The sequence below is a fragment of the Aquarana catesbeiana genome, linkage group LG03 (genome assembly GCF_042186555.1).
Source record: "Aquarana catesbeiana isolate 2022-GZ linkage group LG03, ASM4218655v1, whole genome shotgun sequence".
Classification (NCBI taxonomy): domain Eukaryota; kingdom Metazoa; phylum Chordata; class Amphibia; order Anura; family Ranidae; genus Aquarana; species Aquarana catesbeiana.
Window position 1 is genome coordinate 364,675,710 of NC_133326.1, and position 12,249 is coordinate 364,687,958.

A 12,249-nucleotide genomic window follows, 5' to 3' on the forward strand; every position below is an offset into this window, starting at 1 on the left:
ATGTAATCTGTAAGATTACAGTATACTGTATGTATTGTGTGTGTTTCGCTTTTTGAATTTGGCGCTGTTCTCCATCCCTGTGCGTTGCAACGCTTGCAGGGAACGGAGCTCAGCTCCGTGATGAATCGAGCAGGGGACGAGCCGCTCACATTGCGGGGAGACATCACAGGATCCAGGGGACAAGGTAAGTAAGCTCTTCCTGGATCCTGCGATGAGATCCCGAGTCTGGCTCGGGTTCACCACTTTTGGTTCTGAAATTCCACCCCGAGCCAGACTCGGGAATACCGCCAGGGAGGTTAAGAAGCAGGAGACATATTCAAGGCTTTTATTTAAATTTTGGTTGAATAATAATGATTTGATTTGTTATATTTTTATATTTTTGGGTGCATAGAATGCACAATAAAAACATTGTTGAGAATAATACTTGGCTATGTGTTTTATTTGAAATGACAGTTTGGGAGTAGGCAGTTACATTTTAAAAAATACAATGTAAAATTGACAAGGTACACCAACATAGTTGTATGTTTGATCATAAAAACTATGGGATAATGGTGTTGTGGTATCTTGCCCCCCCCCCAAAAAAAAAGCATATTAATATTATTCTTGATATCACTAGAAAAAAAAAGCCTTTGAAAATTTGTTTGCATTAACTCAATCAGTATCACCAGGAAAGCAGCTTCATTATTATCCCATTAAAGAAGAAGAGAATGTGTGCTGCATTTCGAGATTTTATCATTTACCACGTCACGGATGTTAAAGCGGAGTTCTGCCGATTTTTTTTTTTTTTAAAGTCAGCAGCTACAAATACTGCAGCTGCTGACTTTTAAAATAAGGACACTTACCTGTCCGGGGCGCCTGCGATGTCGGCACCTGAAGCCGATCTGTCCCTCGGCTCTCGGGCGCTGCCGCCGCCAACTTCGGTAAGGGAAGCTGCAAGACTTCCCTTCCTGGTTCCCTACTGCGCATACGCGACACGCGCTGCATGATTCCACTGGTCCCTGCTGTCTCCTGGGAACTGTGTGTCTCTCAGAAGACAGCACCGGAAGTGGTGTAGATACCTGCGGGTGGTTCGGGTATCTATGCTTGGAAGTGGGAGCAAAATACCTGTATTAAACAGGTATATGCTCCCCCCTCCCCCTGCAAGGTGCCAAATGTGACACCGGAGGGGGAGGAACCGGAAAAGCGGAAGTTACATTGTTGGGTGGAACTCCGCTTTAATCCTCCATTACGAACGCTAGTTTACAAGACCGACCACTTCTGGCTCGTCCTTGCTTCTGAGCATGTGTGTTTGTACTTTGGACTTTTGTCCGAGGGACTTGTGTACACGCGCTCGGAAAATCTGACAACAGACCGTTGTCCACGGAAAATTTTAAAGCCTGCTGTCAAACATTTGTCCGTGGAAAATCCGACAATTGTCCGATGGAGCATACAAATGGTCAGATTTGAGGCCAACAGCCTGTCATCGGAAAATCCGATCGTGTGTATGAGGCTTAAGTCTTTACTATTACTTTAATGAAGCTTTTGAGTTTTTTATCTTACATTTAATTTTTTTTATTCACAAATTGGCTCTTAGGTTATTACCAATATTGTATCCAATAAACATTGGAGAATTGACCTCTCAGTTATATAGCACATACTATCTTTAGCTAATTTTTTCAGCATTTCAGTCTTAATAGATTCAACATCAGATTATTGCAGTATTTGCACTCTTCCCCTGCTCCTCCTTAAATGTCTTTTTGGATTAACGTTCTATATTTTGTCAATATGAGTTTTCTGTGTGTATTTGCTTTAGGAACAGAATTCTTTATTAATACAACTTTGATCCTCAGTAATTTTACAAAATAGAGCCCGGAGATAAATGTTACAACATTAAACTGACTACCACAGGGCTGTTTCTTTGGACTGCAATACAGCAATCATAGACACTACACTCACTACATGATGGTTAGTGTATCAGTGTATGGCCAGCTTTAGATGGGGCAGTTTGTCCATCGGGCCAGACATTGTTTAAATCAATAACACAATCCTTACAACTCTCCCCTTCACATGCCTTTATAGCAGGGGTCTCCATACATTCCGGAAAAAGGGCCAGTCTACTGTCATCCAGACTTCAGGGGGACTGGATTGTGGCCAGTGGGGGTAAAACATTTCCCAGGCCCAGCATTAATGAGAATAAACATGGCCTCATGGTTGGTGGTCAGCAGTAGGAGTAATAGTACCCCATCATTGGTATAAGTGGGAGGAATAGTACCCCATCATTTGGTATAAGTGGGAGGAATAGTACCCCATCATTGGTATAAGTGGGAGGAATAGTACCCCATAATTGGTAAAGGTGGGAGGAATTGTACCCCATCATCGGTATAAGTGGGAGGAATAGTACCCCAACATTGGTATCCATGGAAGAAATAGTGCCCCATTGTTGGTGTCAGTGGAAGGAATAGTCATTCATATCATTGGAAGGAACAGTGCCCCAAGGGCCGGATAAAGACTAGCAAAGGGCGCAGTTTGGAGACCCCTGCTTTAAAGGATGGCTGTAAATAGTGTCTATCCCAAGAGAAAGGCTGTTCTATCTCCATCAATGACACTATCAGGACACAAGACATATCAGAAGAAGGTGGAAATAGCACTAGGTTTCTTGGTTCAAATCCAAACAAGAACACTACCTGAATGGAGTTTGCATGTTCTTCCTATTTTAGTGTATTTTTCCTCCCACACTCCAAAGACATGCTGGTGGGTAAATTGCCTTCAGTATATAGGATGGGGACCTTAGATTGCATGGTTCTTAAGGGCAAGGATTGATGTGAGTGGCAATATGTAAAAGTGCTGTGTAAATTGTTGGCGCTATGTAAATACCTGTCATAAATAATAGTATGGTAGTACTAGAGTATACTTCAAAGGAAAACTATTCTGTCCCCAAAAAATCATTTAAAATTTTATATTGTAAAGTGCTGTTGGCGCTATATAAATCCTGTATAGTAATAATAATAATTGCCACAAAATTATTTTAGTTTAGTTTATGTCTGCAGTTATGTCCTTGATAGATCTGTATGGATCCTTTTCGGGATTTAATCTTAACTGGGACAAATCTGTAGTGCTGCTTGTGGACCCTGAGCATGAGGGACACCATGCCAGACTCACCAGATGGCCCTGGTTACATCATTTAAATATTTGGGAGTGGTAGTTACACCGAATGTTTTAGAATATACAGATAGGAATATACTCCTTCTTATTGTTAAATTTAGACAATTGAGTAAAACTTGGGGTAAATTTCCATTATCTATAGTAGAGAGGGTGAATCTGGTGAAGATGGTGTGGTGTGGATGCCCCAGATGTTATATGTAATACATAATTGCCCCATACGGCTGACGTTACAACTATTCAGAACCATCGATTCAGTTTTTAGGGACTTTGTGTGGAGGGAAGGAAAACCTAGAATTAGATTTGAAATACTAACAGCCTATTGATAAGGGGGGGATTGTGATACCTAATGCAAGACTATACTTTGTTGCATCACAGTTACAACATTGGCATGGGTGGGTAGTAGTAGTGAACACTCGTGGAGCCTATACAAAAGATAATAGCATCTCAATTTAAAAAATATCCTTTAGTCCAGCTAATAGTAGCTCACCATTTTTATAATAAAAAAAGGTTCCCTACCCTCCATTTGATTCACAGAGTATGGGAAGTAGTACGAAATATTACTCAACTTAAGGGATATACGAAGTAGATGCCTATATGGGATAATTATTGCTTTCATGAATTAAATAAACTCTTGGAATTTTCAGATTGGAAAACGGCGGGCATAATATTTTTGTATCAGTTATATGAAGGGGATGTTTTACTCCCTTTTAATATATTAAAAGACCGCTATCAGTTAACGAACAAAAACTTTTATCAATCCCTTCAAATACGTCATGCATTACAAATCTAAAGTTCAAAAATTCAATTACAATATGAACACCCTAAAATATTAACAATGGTAACTTTGGTTACCCGTACGAAACAAGAATTAATAGGAGATTTATTCTAATCTACAAATAATGGAGAACACTGAAAAACATAAAAATTGTTTTGCCTGGTGGTAAGGAGACATTGAGGGTCTAGATGAGGAGGACTGGACATGTGCTATGGAAACACTTCTTAGGAATCTCTCTCGCCCTCCCAAAGGCTATCTCAGCTTTTTATCATACATAGGGTTCACTACACTCCACAAAAACGATATGCTTGGGGAAAATATATAACACCGCTATGTCCGCGATGCTTTTTATTTAATGGTTCTCTCATTCACATGCTTTGGCGATGTCCAAAGCTTCATCGTTATTGGGATAGAGTATTTACAACCCTGAATTTATTATGCTCCACTGAGATAATAGGGATGCCTAAACTTGCACTATTGGGTATAATACCTGATAGAACATTACCAAGAGATATGCATACTATGTGGATAAGATCCCTATGTTTAGCACGTAAAGTTATTCTACAAAAATGGACATCCGTTGCCCCTCCAACCCATAAACAATGGGTTGAGAAACTTAATTACATACTTAAAAGAGAAAAATTAACATATAAGCATAGAGGTACACCCCAAAGGTTTGATAAAATATGGTCATGCTGCATAGAATCTAGTAATGAACTATATGGTGGTTAATCTAATAGATAGGAGTGAAGGTAGAGGAGATAGATGGGAGGAAAGAGCTGAGGTAGAAGGGTGAGGAGCAGAAGAAAGTTAGGGAAAGATAATTTGAGGCTACCTGGAGGAAGTTGACATAGACTATTGACCGATATTAAAGGGGCACAATTTGTCATGCAGAACGTTTTTAAGTTTCTACTATGTTACCTATATTATATGTTAAGCTATTTCAGTCCAAGAGGTGCAAGGTTTGTGTGTTTTGTGTGCTTTCTTATTTTACAATACTTTATGGATTATTTTGACAAATTATTTGTTTGTATGTATCACAACAAAAAAATTATTTGATTAAGAAAAAAAAATGACTTTTCCATTACAGTCTGCAGCAAGCTATAATATTTAAATGGCATTCTGGGTATATTCTAAAAGCTGTTTATATACAGAACACTCCAACAAATGTGTTTTCTGGTTCACGTAATTGTCTCACTGCTTTTGCAGTGTTTGGAGTAGTATTTACAATACAAGTATCATTATTTATGAGCTACATTCAAAGGGATCCAACAACTAAGACCAAAGAGGTGCTAGGAAGCTCCTTTTCATATCACAATGCTGAGACTGAGGTAGTTATAATAAAGGCAAATTTCCTTCAGCTTAGCAAAGAGCATTGCGAGGACTGAATATTTACAGAGAACAAGTAAAAAATATGCAATAGAGTTTGCTATAATCCTTGTTGTGTATAATTCACCTTTGAATAGTACTTCTTTTTTTCCCAGCAAAAATAAAGTTTAACTTAAAAAATTACTCTTATGCCTCATTTACATAGATGTCAACAGGACAGTAAAAACAGGCATTTGAACTGTGATTTTACCCCCCGCTCATTCTTCGCGATAAAATACAGTCAGAGGGGGCTGTACACATGCCCTGACTGAGATGCTTTGCTTCCAGGTCACTGCAAATTTAACATGGCTTGTTGAGTTTGATAGGTGTCACCACCTGTCAAATTTGCCCATTGAAGTTAATAGGACCGCGCAGCCACTGCAAGCCAAACAGTCAGCTCACTGATTCGTTCCGGAAACATGCTTGTAATCCAAAGCACTCTTATAGCAAAGCAAATTTCCCCATAATAAATAATGGAAACTCAGATGATTCGTTCCACAATAATTTATTCATAAGTCCTTCAGTTTATAGTCCATATTAAAAGATTATAGCAATGTGATAGGTTGTGTAACCATAAAATGTCCATCCACAAATGGCCGCCTCCACAAGGGGATTAGAAGCAAAATCCAGCAGGAGCTACAGAGTATAGCAATATGGTTACATTTAATTAAGGTACAACATTTAGCAACTCACATGGTTGATGATTATAAGAGACACATCTAAATATGCAGGCGTTTGGGGTAAAGCTGTCCATATAGACCGTCCCCCGCACCGCCGACTCTCACTGCTGTCAGTCTGCTATCGTGATCGGGAAGACTACCCTGCAGTAGAGCAACCCAAAAGCGAGGCTTGAACCGCTCATGGAGCACAGTGTGGAAGGGATGACTGCATACTTAGATGTGCCTGTTTTGATCATCAACCATGCGAGTTGTTAAATGTTGTACCTTAAAGCGGGGTACCTTAAAGCTCCACATTGTAGCTGCTGACTTTTAATAAGGACATTTACCTGTCCAGCGAGCCCGCAATGTCGCCCCCCCCCCAAGCCGATCCGTCCATCAGATCGGCCGGCGGCACCTCCATCCTAACTAAGGAAAACAGGCAGTGGAGCCTTGCAGCTTCAGTTTCCCACTGCGCATGCGCGAGCGGCACGGAGCCATCGTGAATGGCCCCGTTGTTTCCTGGGACACACACATGCAACGGGGCTGCTTACCTTAGGAGGAGGAAGAGCCGCGGAATCGGAAGAGGCAGATTAGGAAGACTGCCTAGCAACAGGGGTTTCAGGTAAGTTAAATTTTTTTTTTTAAATGAATTTTAATGCCATTTCCTTTTTTAGGGTGGACCTCCACTGTAAATGTAACCATATTGCTATACTTAGCGTCGTCTCTCTTCTCTTTTATACTCAATTGTGACGTGACGCTACTTGTATATCAAGACATTGCTTGTATATCAAATCAAAGTTTATAAAAAAAAATTGCTTGTCCTGCAAAACGCTCTCAAACTAAGTCACTCTCAATCCAAGGTTTTACTGTTGTTGAGCTCTGATAAAGCCTAAAACAAAGACTTTGCTATTTCAGCACCATGGATAGTGACATGTTAAAGCTTTCAGTAATAGCAGAAAAAAAATTAGGGGCTCCTTCACACTTTGGCATTGCTCTTTACTGCAATTTGCGTTAAATGTGTTGGTGTGATGCAGTGCTATTCATTTAACCTCCCTGGCGGTTTTCCCAAGTGTGGCTCGGGGTTAAAATTCAGGACCATTAGCGGTAACCCCGAGCCACACTCGGGATTACATCGCAGGATCCTGGTGCCTCCTTACTTACCTTGTACCCGGGATCCTGCGATGTCCCCCGCAGTGTCCGAGGGCTCCGTCCTCCTCTGAAGCCTCTCCTTGCTAGGCTCCGTTCCCTGCGAGCGTCGCGACGCACGGGGGCGGAGCCTGGCGGCAAATTAAAAAAAAAGTAAAAATCATAACACATACAGTACTGTAATCTTACATGAAATGATTTCACATCCCTTTTGTCCCCAGTGCTTTGGCCCATGCCCTGCATGCAGTTTTACATGATATACACTGTTCTTTCTGCCTGGAAACTGGAGATTGTCCATAGCAACCAAAAAGTGTCCCTTTACGTCAAAAGTGGCTTTAGACCAGCTAGAAAACAGCGATAGTAAAATAGAACACTTGCAGAATTGAGCGATAGTGAATCGTGGGGAAATTTATTTTATTACTATTTATTTTTATTTTTTTTAATTATTTATTTTTATTTATTATATTATAATTTATGTTTTTGTGTTTCAAACTTTATCATACCTGGGATATCTACTAGACTCTGGTTTGGACAGATTTAGGTGTGTTATTGTTAAGATTTACAGACCTACAATATAAAACGCCAAATTTCCATGCAAAATAATTGTACCGCTTTCAGCACCTAAAATCCGAAATAATCATACCGCCAGGGAGGTTAAATAGCACCTCAATGCACTGTTCCAACAGCCATTCATTACAGCACAGTGGGGTTGATTTACTAAATCTGGAGAGTGCAAAATCTGGTGGAGCTCTGCATAGAAACCAATCAGCTTCCAGGTTTTATTGTCAAAGCTTAATTGAACAAGCTGAAGTTAGAAGCTGATTGCTTACCATGCACAGCTGCAAAAGATTCTGAATGCTCCAGTTTTAACAAATCTCCTCCAGTGTGAGACAGTGCAGTGATGTGCATTCCAGTGTGCTGGCACCACAACTCACATTGGTGCGTTCCCGCACTTTACACTATACTGCAAGACACACTCGATGACAAGGTGTATTGGGGTGCCATGGAGCCATGGTGTGAAAAAGCCCTAAAATGTATAAATAGCCAAAATGGTTCTGTTGTTTTGGAGGGGTTAAATGAGGAAATGAGGGGTTAAATGAAAAAGGAAATTTCTCTTTACTCTCTGTCACAGAAATGCAACTGTTAAGCCTCGTACACACGATCGGATTTTCTGAAGGGAAATGTGTGATGACAGGCTGTTGGCAGAAAATCCGACCGTGTGTATGCTCCATCGGACAATTACTGTAGGATTTTCTGTGGACAAATGTTGGATGGCATGTTTATAAATCTTCCGCGGACAAATGTCTGTTGTCGGATTTTCCAAGCATGTGTACACAAGTAAATCGGACAAAAGTCCAAAGTACAAACATGCATGCTCAAAAGCAAGGACAAGCCAGAAGCGCTCGGTCTTGTAAACTAGCGTTCGTAATGAAGAATTGACATTTGTGACGTGGCAAATTATGAAATCTCGAAATGCAGCGCACATTCTCTTCTTCTTTAATGGGATAATAATGAAGCTGCTTTGCTGGTGATACTGATGGAGTTGTTGCAAACTAATTTTCAAAGGCTTTTTTTTTCTAGTGATATCAAGAATAATATTATTATTTTTTTTTTTTTATTATTTGGGCAAGTTACCACAACACCATTATCCTGTAGTTTTTAAGATCAAAGATACAACTATGTTGGTGTCCCTTGTCAATTTTACATTGTATTTTTTTTAATGTAACTGCCTACTCCCAAACTGTTATTTGAAGTAAAACACATAGCCAAGTATTATTCTCCACAAATTTTTTATTGTGCATTAAAAAAAGAAAACAAATAAAATTAAATGTGCTAAAAAGTGCATTCTATGCATCCAAAAATATAGAAAATATACCAAATCAAATCATTATTCAACCAAAAAATAATACCAAAGCAATAACTCCAAGGCCAATAATAAATAACACGTTATCTCCTCCGATTTCGCAACATGGATGGTTGACGAACGGCCATTCAGAAACAAACTGAAAAGTGCAAAATGAAAAGTGCAAACTGAAATGTGCGAAATGAAAAGTGCGAACTGAAAAGTGCGAAATGAAAAGTGTGAAACGAAAAGAGCGCGAATCAATGAAAATCGCGAATCAACACTCACCAAACATCTACTAACACCAAATTAGCAAAAGGAGCCCAAAGGGTGGCATTAAAGAGCTGAAAAACAGCGTAGTACGTCACTACGTTCATAATTGTTTGCCAGCAATTGCGTGGTCGTGTGTATGCAAGACAAGTTTGGATCAACGTCCTTTGGACAAAAGTCCACAGTTTTGTTGGCGGAAAATCCAGTCGTGTGTACGAGGCTTTAGAGAAAATCTCTTAAAGTGAGAGAAGTTTTAGTTGTCCCTGGAAAAAGTGTCCCCATTGAAATATGTTACCTAACCTTTTGTTCTGGAAACAGTGGTAACATTTTGGGTCTCCCTCACTTTCTGTCTAGGTGACAATAGTCATCAGGGCCAGCAAAAGTGACAGTGGTCACTAGTACAGAATAGTGGATCTCCTCAATGGGAACACAGACAGCATTAAAAGCTTGACAGAGTTCTACTCCTTCCTCAAACTATCCAAGCTCTAGAGAAAATCTTTAATGCAACACTTAGGGCTCATTCACACTTCTCTGATTCTTTGCACAGTGTTAATCATTAATGCTTGTTTTGTTGCCCATTCATATGTCTTGTATTAAAGTAGTATCACTTTTGATTGTCTAGGGCCTACCACTGCGGCCGAGGAATGGTCCTGAGCTGTCGGCCCTGTGTGACGAGGCTGGACAATCGAGGAGATCCCAGGGGAGGACCCGTCTTGGGGAGATCACGCAGCGTGCTGGTCTATAGAGGGGCCTGGTGACTCGGCTGGAGGACGTATCCGAAAGAAGTAACCATACAGCATAGTGTTGCCGGTTCGGCTTAAAGGTTCAGGCACTGTGACTGACTGTTCACTGCAGAAAATCTGATACATCCTGTGGCAGAGGATTGTGCAGATTTACCCCCCCAACTAGTCTGTGGCAGAGACTTTAGATTCGTGCTGCGTACTGGCTGCTAGACCGGTGAGAGAGGCCTATCCAGACGAGCAAAGAGTGTGTCCCATGAGAAGAGCGCATTCCATATAATTATCTGAATTCTACCGGGACATTTGTCGCTAAGATTTTGCAAGAAGATATTTGAGTTTCTCCTGAGAGTTTCCTTTTCCGCCTCTTTCCTGCTACTTCCTAAAATTTGTTTGTTCAATAAAACATTGAAAACGTACTCCAGTGTTGGTGCATGTGTCGTCCAGAGGTAAACTCAACGGAACCCCTAGATTGGTGCCGGTGAAACCAAGGGAAGCAAGGTGAAGGTAACAGACCCGCTTAAACTAGCAGCTCCACCGTGAGTTAGTGCTACAGTAGTATAACAAATGAGGTGCAGCATTGCATAAAATGAATGTAAAAAATTGCATCATAAAAGAAGCTATAAGAAAATACTTGTAGCACCCATCCGCACACTGCCCTGGCATATAGTGAAATCCTCCTAGTAAAAAATGGCTTCAACTTGGTCTCCTACCCAGGGAGAACTTCCTCTGCCTCTGACATGTTTAAGCCCCTACTGGGTTAAACATGCCAGAGGGGGTTCTCCCTGGGTAGGAGACCAGGCTGAAGTCATTTTTTACTAAGAGGGGCACACTATATGCTGAGGCAGTGTGTGGATGGGTGTCATTTTGTTGTAGTCTTTGATGTGTCTGATGAGCCAGTATTCAACATGATCAACACCTGCAAACACCGTGGTCAGTCAGTTGGGATGAAAGGGCATTTTAGCAGTATCAATTTTATTTGGTTTTTGATCTACTAAAAAAAGAAGCTATAAAATAAAAAAGGAGACAGTTAATTGATATAATCAAGTACATTAGGGTATATTAATAAAAACCCCATCAATGTACATTACATTACGTTACCTAAGAATGAACCAAAGTCCTCAAACAGCCTGAGCAATCTCTAAATTGCTGCCACATTTAGAGCATCTTCAAGAATTAACTTAACTCATCACTTAATCATGATTTGATCAAGCTTCATTTGACTTACTCCAGAGGGAAAGTAGGGAGGACCAAATTTGTTGAAAATGTCCAAAGACTATTTATTGTAACATGGGCAATAATGAAGGGAAAAAATAAATAAGACATCAAGCATTGTAATCTTACTGGGGTCATTTTGATGAAGGCGCAGAGTCTGTTTACATAGAAAAATGAATGTTCACTTTTAGTGTATGTTCACTGTGGAAAACAAATGTTCGCTTAGCTTAATAAATAAGGTGAGGTAATGTTCAGTTTTAATACCCAATCCTGTGCAAGTTATGCTTATACAGGATTGAAGAGGGCTAAACACAGTTTCAATGTACAAATTAAATCATGAACGTTCATGTTACTAAGTGAACATGCACTTTGTTATAAAAATATCTACTTCTTAAGGATATCATTCCAAGTATGTCTATGTGAGACTGCCCGAACCAAATGTTTAACCGTCACCCATTAAGAGATCACTATAGAACGCTCCCAGGTGATTTACAGAAGGTTTATAGGGAAACATTTCTCAGACAATGTGGAGCTGACTTGTGGATAAAATGCTTTCATTTTAATAGCCAGGTTGTGGTGGAGTGGGCTAAAAGCCCTTTACTACACTGGTGTGAAGCATTGTAAAGACTTCTAAAATCAAAGGGATCTAAATGGCTTACTTCTATCACAAATCCAGAGAGCAAGGGGTTTATTCCTCGATTTAGGATTGAGAGTGGAGCCATGCAAATCATTCCTTTTTGACCTTGAACTAATTGTGTTGTCATAACTACTAGTATAAAGCACAGACAGATCTTAATATTATGATGCTAATTATTTCAAATTGCATAAAATATGAGTTTCTACATGCTACACTATGCTAAATCACAGCTGCTGGCAGTTAGGGTCATCTGGGAGACACATTTTTAAAGATTTTTGGTGGATAGATCATATGTGGTGTTGAATATAAAAAGTGGGCAGTGAGGGTATTTCAATCCAGACTGTAGTATAGCTTCTTAAAAGCTGAATCCTAGTTGACATAGTGGTTGATTTTGGATCAAAATAAGAACCCGCTGCTTCAGGTGAAATAGATGAGCCTGATGGAACCTCCGCGTGAGG